This window comes from Nycticebus coucang, chromosome 22 (assembly GCF_027406575.1).
Source record: "Nycticebus coucang isolate mNycCou1 chromosome 22, mNycCou1.pri, whole genome shotgun sequence".
NCBI classification, from domain to species: Eukaryota; Metazoa; Chordata; class Mammalia; order Primates; family Lorisidae; genus Nycticebus; species Nycticebus coucang.
Genome location: NC_069801.1, coordinates 38,425,285 through 38,432,849, shown reverse-complemented (window position 1 = coordinate 38,432,849; position 7,565 = coordinate 38,425,285). Strand labels below are relative to the sequence as shown.

Genomic DNA, 7,565 nt, shown 5'->3' with positions numbered 1-7,565 from the left:
ATATTTGGGAAATTTTCTTTTATAATATTCTCTAGTATGGCTTCCATTCCTCTGGGGCATTCTTCTTCCCCTTCTGGAATTCCTATAACTTGTATGTTGGAATGCTTCATAAAGTCCCATAATTCTGAAGTGAGTATTCTGTTTTCTGTCTCTTCTTTCTGCCTCTTTTACTATCTGAGTTATCTCAAGAACTTTGTCTTCTACCTCTGAAATTCTTTCTTCTGCATGGTCTAACCTGTTGCTCATACTTTCCAGTGCATCTTTAAGTTCCCTAATTGACTGTTTCAGGTCCTTCAGCTCTGCTATATCCTTTTTATATTCTTCATATCGTTCATCTCTTATTTGATTCTGTTTTTGGATTTCCTTTTGGTTATTTTCCACTTTATTAGCAGTTTCCTTCATTATTTCCATCATTTCTTTCATTGTTTTCATCATATGTATTCTAAATTCCCTTTCTGTCATTCCTAACATTTCTTTACAGGTGGAATCCTCTGCAGTAGCTACCTCATAGTCCCTTGGCAGGGTTGTTCTGGACTGTTTCTTCATGTTGCCTGGAGTTTGCTGCTGATTCTTCCTCATGAGTGATTTTTTTTATGCGTTTCCTTGCCCTAACTTTCCTTTCACTTCCTCTTGCTCTTTAAGTTCTCATGCCTGTGTACTAAGGGTTAGATGAGTCCTTTTGGTACAGGACCGGGAGGGTGAGAAGGTTGAAGAGCAAGAAAGGGATGAAAGAAAGGAGGACCGAGTGAAAAGAAAAAAAGCAATAGAGAAAGGAGCGGGGATGTGTAAAGAAATATTGATAAAAAGAAGATAGGCACAAAAATAGGGAGACAGAGCAATATAGGTGTACCGTAGGGTACTTTGACACAACCTTAAAAAAAAAAAACACCTCTTGGGGGTGCCCAGGTGGGTGGTACCCTTGAGGTCAGCAGCTTTTTGCTAACCTGATCAGACACAGTACCCCACCTCCACCAAGTAGAGAGGAAAGACAAAAATGCTACAGATCAAACCAAAACAAGCAAACAGAAAACTTTACAGGATAAAATTGTGTGAAAAACCAAATAATAGTGGTAGAAACAGTAGCAAAAACGAAGTTCTAGTTATTAAAAAAGGCAGCAATGGGAAATTGCAATTAAACTAGAAAAATTGAGAAAGAAAAAAGATCTGTACGGAAAAGGTTGAAATTAAAAAACAAAATAGGCGGAAGCGGAGCAAGATGGCAGCCGAGTAACAGCTTCCTTGCATCTAAACAAGAACATACCTTGGGGGAAAGACTCCCTATTCAATAAATGGTGTTGGAAGAACTGGATGTCTACATGTAAAAGACTGAAACTGGATCCACACCTTTCCCCACTCACAAAAATTGATTCAAGATGGATAAAGGACTTAAACTTAAGGCATGAAACAATAAAAATCCTCCAAGAAAGCATAGGAAAAACACTGGAAGATATTGGCCTGGGGAAAGACTTCATGAAGAAGACTGCCATGGCAATTGCAACAACAACAAAAATAAACAAATGGGACTTCATTAAACTGGAAAGCTTCTGTACAGGTAACAGAAGACAATAACCAAAGCAAAGAGACAACCTACACAATGGGAAAGGATATTTGCATATTTTCAATCAGACAAAAGCTTGATAACTAGGATCTATAGAGAACTCAAATTAATCCACATGAAAAAAGCCAACAATCCCATATATCAATGGGCAAGAGACATGAATAGAACTTTCTCTAAAGATGACAGACGAATGGCTAACAAACACATGAAAAAATGTTCATCATCTCTATATATTAGAGAAATGCAAATCAAAACAACCCTGAGATATCATCTAACCCCAGTGAGAATGGCCCACATCACAAAAATCTCAAAACTGCAGATGCTGGCGTGGATGTGGAGAGAAGGGAACACTTTTACACTGCTGGTGGGACTGCAAACTAGTACAACCTTTCTGGAAGGAAGTATGGAGAAACCTCAAAGCACTCAAGCTAGACCTCCCATTTGACCCTGCAATCCCATTACTGGGCATCTACCCAGAAGGAAGATGTACTAGACTGTTTATTGCAGCTCAATTTACAATCGCCAAAATGTGGAAACAGCCTAAATGTCCACCAACCCAGGAATGGATTAACAAGCTGTGGTATATTTATACCATGGAAAACTATTCAGCCATTAAAAAAAAAATGGAGACTTTACATCCTTCGTGTTAACTTGGGTGGACGTGGAAGACATTATTCTTAGTAAAGCATCACAAGAATGGAGAAGCATGAATCCTATGTACTCAATTTTGATATGAGGACAATTAATGACAATTATGGTTATGGGGGGGGAGACAGAAAGAGGGAAGGAGGGAAGTGGGTTGGGCCTTGGTGTGTGTCACACTTTATGGGGGCAAGACATGAATGCAAAAGGGACTTTACCTAACAATTGCAATCAGTGTAACCTGGCTTATTTTACCCTCAATGAATCCCCAACAATAAAAAAAAAAAATAAATAAACATCAAAATAAACAAAAAAACAACCAAAGCAAAACAAAGAAACAAACAAAGAAACAAACAAAAAAAAACAAAAAAACCCAAAACACAACCAAAAACAAAGCAGTGTGTATATGTTGTTGAATATTGTCTGGGCAACACGTGGTCTTCTGGGGTATGAGATGTTAATCACAGTTCTGATACGAGTGGAGGCTGCTGATTTCTCAAACCCCAGCAGGTAGACACCCTAAAACTCTCTTCAGCCCACTTAAAAGGCACTTTGAACTTGTAAAATTGCTGAGCAGAAGCCTTCCCAGGAAAGTGTTTGTCGCTGGAATCACTGCTAAAGTGGCTATCCACTTACCCAGTGTGCCAAAACTGGTCTCACTCTGCGCCTGAGGGTTAGGGCTGCAAGGCGGCTCAGACCCCACCCTTAGGCTACTTGGTGCTGGGTTACCAGCTCCCACCCAATTCTAGCTCTGCGACCTTGAGGGTGGAGCTTGCAGGGGCAGATGGCTCACAATGGCTCCCTGTGGCCCACAGCCAAACACTATTAGCTCTGTGTGGCTCAGCAGCTCAGACTTGGGCCCTAGACAGCGGCCAAAGTTCTCCGCATTCCCGCTCAGGCTCTCCCCAAGGCAGCTCAACTGAGTGCCAAGTCCAAAGACACCAAAACAGTTCACAGGTAAGGCCTTTCCGGTTTGCAGTCTCGCTGCTACTGAACTTACAGTTGCAGGTGAGTTTAGACCAATTGAACACACGCGACCACTTGCCGGTTTTCCACTGTTTTAGTCCTCCTCTTGGGGTCCAGAGGTCTCTCGCTGACTCTCTGTATCCTTGCAGGGGTGATGATAGGCAGATCCCACCAGCCAGAGATGCCTGGAATCCTATCTCCCTGGACTCATAGTGCCCAGATGCAAGGAAGCTGTTACTCGGTCGCCATCTTCTCTGTAATCCCCCACCAGTGACACAATGTCACCAGGCTGTACTTCAAAATTCCTCGCTTTCCAGTGGTTCAAAAGTACCACATCAGATGACTGGCCGCCCCCAGGATTCAAGCAAGGCCTTTCTCCCACTCTTCCTCAGTGAGAAGGGGTAAGTGGTTATTTTGTGCCCTTGCCCAATTTGGCCAAAACCCCGCTGCGCAGCCTTGCCCTGGGGAAGTCCCCACGCGAACCCCGCCCTTCACCAGAGTCCCCCCTCTTATTAGTGTCCCCCACTCCCACTATGCTCTTCAGGAGCTCTACAAGTCCAACAAATCCTTTGTCCCCCGCTGATGGCCCCTCTGCTGTCCCCTGACTGTTTAGCTCACCTTCCTCACTCCTCCTCCTTCCATACTTCTTGTGTTCCTCCTATCCCTTCCTTCTAGGCCTCTGGACTATAATATCAACCCACTATCCAGTCCCTCCAGCTCAGACATGCCAAGTTCCAAGTCTGCTGGGAAGAGATGGAGTCCCTACGACTGGAAACTTTGGGGCTGCCAGGAATTCCCAGCACTGTTGATTTCCAGCCTACCTGGTAGGCTCATGGAAGGCAAAGGAAAACAAAAAACCATACAGCTTGTGGGAAGGGGAAGGCCCATGGCAGGCAAGGGAAAAACAAAAAACACTCAGGCCCCCTTGTCCTCCACCAGCTCCTTGCTTGTCTCACTCCTGTCTGTGTTGGGCCTCACCCCCAGAATTAATGCTCTTCAGATGCAGGGATGCCTTTAACCTTTTTCTTTTCTAGGCAGTCTGGTCCTTTCCTGCATCAGCCTCTGCACATTTGACTGGCCTCTCCATGGGAAGTGGTCCATGACCACAAGGCAAATTTGGAGAAGATAGAGGAGAGTGTGGAGTGGAAAGCACCCCACCTATTGAGGAGGGTAGGGGCTAGATAAAATGAGTCAGAACAGTGTGGTCCCTGAGCACTCACACAGAGCTCAGGCCCTGCTGCTGATAAATAGGGACTCCAGATGGTTTTTCTTTGTACATTTTGGTCTGTTTCCTCCCAGACTCTATTTGTCTTCTCTAGGATTCTAGAACCTTGCCAGGGACTGTATGTTCTAGAGAAATATCTCCTGCAAAATGGGGGTGGAGCATCCTACCCAGATGATAGTAGCAGATAACAGACCAACTCGTGTGGAGGCTTTCTTTGAGACAAACCTAGCAGAGCAGAAGAGTAGGAATAGGCAAGTCTTTTTGATAAATCGTTGCTGGGACAATTGGATGCTTATACAAAGCTACATTTCTACATCACACTATACCCCCAAATCAATTTTTTGTGGAACATAGATATCAATCTTAAAAGGGTAAATTCAAGAAATCTAGAAGTACTGTGTCCATGCCCAGCTAATGCGCACTTAACATGTGCTATGAAGGGTGAAATGCGCATCTAATGAAATAGCATCAAAAACCAATGTATAATCCCTCAATAATTATTCTTTTTTTTTTGTTTAAGTATTGATTTTATTAATAGACCTTCTTTTTCACCAGTTTAGATAGGAAGCCCCAGCCTTTGGTATAAATAACTTATTCCCATGACAAAATTTAAAGGATCATTAATGCTCACTGCCAGTAGTGTTGTCTTTTGGTAAGGGGGTGGCTAGGGCCTCTTTGCCCTCAGTAAGTGCTCTGGGCTGATGGATGAACACACTAAATTTAACACCCTGATTTTTTGCAGCTCTGACAAAACCACTATTGGCGGTCATTGTGATGGCTTTCAGGGTGTCTCCTGTCCCAAAGATCATTAATGAGCAGCTGTTAATTTTTGAATTGGCCACTAGTCTCAAGGCACACTCAGAAGGCTGGTCTGGAACCACATTAATTTGCTTAATTAGCATAGCTGCCCTCTCTCTCTCCCCAGGTCCTCCTAAGGTATCTAGAATGGACCGAAAATCTTTGACAGCAGATTCACAAGCAAACAACTCCTTGTCCTTCATAAACGCCTCTAGCTGAGGTAGAACCTGCTCCTTCCTCTCTTGCTCTGCTGTGAGTACTTTTTCTTTGAAAATAAAGTGCAGCCTCCATAGCTAAGGGCAGACACATATGTGATTAAAGTAGTAATGTCCAGATTTACTCTTCTGCACACATCAACCTTAATCTCTGTTGGAAACGCAACACTCGCCAGTATATTTTCTCAGTCTACTCTGGTCACTTGCAGAAGTTGAGGGCCCCCTTCATCTGATTCACCCTCACTGAGCTGGAGCTCTTCAGGTGATAATAGAGAGTTGACTGCTACTATGTCTCCTCTCACAGATATGCCCATTTCTTTCAGTGTCTCTGCCATGGGACTGGAGACATTGTTGTAAAATGCAAAGATGATGTGAGGGTTGCTATACTGCACTGGCTGCTGGTGACTCGCCTGGAGCAAGTCTTCAGCCTGCTCAATGATGCTTTTGTCGCCATACTGACCCCTGCCCAGCCAGATGTTATGCAGAGCTTCAGCTTTTTGGCCAGTGGCTTTACCCAAGTATGACCACCATTTGCAACCATATCCACCACAAGGGTCTGCTTCTCTCCCAAGGTATCTGTTAAGCAAAGACATGAAGAACACTAACAACTTCTTCCAGGTTTTCTGCCGATTCCACAATGGCTTTCAGGTGTGTTAAATTCATGCTCTGTAAATAGGATTCTTTAATAGCTACTTTCCCAGCTTCTACTTTCTGTAAGAACTTTAATTCTGCCTTCAGTTTGCTTCACAGCTTTGCACCACCTTCAATGCCACCTTTTCTTGATCTAGAAAGTGATTCTGCTCTCTTGATCAGTTCCTTGGCTATGGCAATTTGTTCACAGAGCATGGAGTGTGCAGACATGCTGACAGCATTATTCCTTTCAGAGGCTGAGTCCATGAACCTGTGCTTCCATATGTCTGATTTTGGAATGACTCCTTCCCCTGATGGCTAAGGAAAGGACGGCAGCTATACATTTCAACACTTCTTTAAGTATATTGGAAAACCAGGACCTTCATTTCATCAGCTTGATGGCCTTGGAGTATATACCATGTGTCCGGCAGCGCCCAGGACCACGACCGTGAGCAGGCGGGCGCGAGCACGCAGAGGCCAAGAGCTGCAGGGACACCACCCCGGGACAGCACCCTCCCGGCTCCCTCAATAATTTTTCTATTAAAACTTTAAAATGATAGTAAATTGGGTATACTGAGTTAAATAACACATTCTTTTTTTTTTTTATTGTTAGGGATTCATTGAGGGTACAATAAGCCAGTTACACTGATTGCAATTGTTAGGTAAAGTCCCTCTTGCAATCATGTCTTGCCCCCATAAAGTGTGACACACACTAAGGCCCCACCCTCCTCCCTCCATCCCTCTTTCTGCTTCCCCCCCCATTAAACTTAATTGTCATTATCTTGTCTCATATCAAGATTGAGTACATAGGATTCATGCTTCTCCATTCTTGTGATGCTTTACTAAGAATAATGTCTTCCACTTCCATCCAGGTTAATACGAAGGATGTAAAGTCTCCATTTTTTTTAATGGCTGAATAGTATTCCATGGTATACATATACCACAGCTTGTTAATCCATTCCTGGGTTGGTGGGCATTTAGGCTGTTTCCACATTTTGGCAATGGTAAATTGAGCTGCAATAAACAGTCCAGTACAAGTGTCCTTATGATAAAAGGATTTTTTTCCTTCTGGGTAGATGCCCAGTAATGGGATTGTAGGATCGAATGGGAGGTCTAGGTTGAGTGCTTTGAGGTTTCTCCATACTTCCTTCCAGAAAGGTTGTACTAGTTTGCAGTCCCACCAGCAGTGTAAAAGTGTTCCCTTCTCTCCACATCCATGCCAGCATCTGCAGTTTTGAGATTTTGTGATGTGGGCCATTCTCACTGGGGTTAGATGATATCTCAGGGTTGTTTTGATTTGCATTTCTCTAATATATAGAGATGATGAACATTTTTTCATGTGCTTGTTAGCCATTCGTCTGTCGTCTTTAGAGAAAGTTCTATTCATGTCTCTTGCCCATTGATATAAGGGATTGTTGGCTTTTTTTTTTTTTTTGTGATTTTTTTGGCCGGGGCTGGGTTTGAACCCGCCACCTCCGGCATGTGGGACTGGCGCCCTACTCCTTGAGCCACAGGCGCCGCGCAGGGATTG

At 43.6% G+C, this 7,565-nt stretch overlaps 1 pseudogene; it reads right to left on the bottom strand.

Annotated features, from left to right (window-relative positions):
- Window positions 1-4,913: 4,913 nt before the first annotated feature.
- Window positions 4,914-6,511, bottom strand: LOC128574878 (UPF0415 protein C7orf25-like; annotated as a pseudogene).
- Between the last annotated feature and the right edge of the window lie 1,054 nt (window positions 6,512-7,565).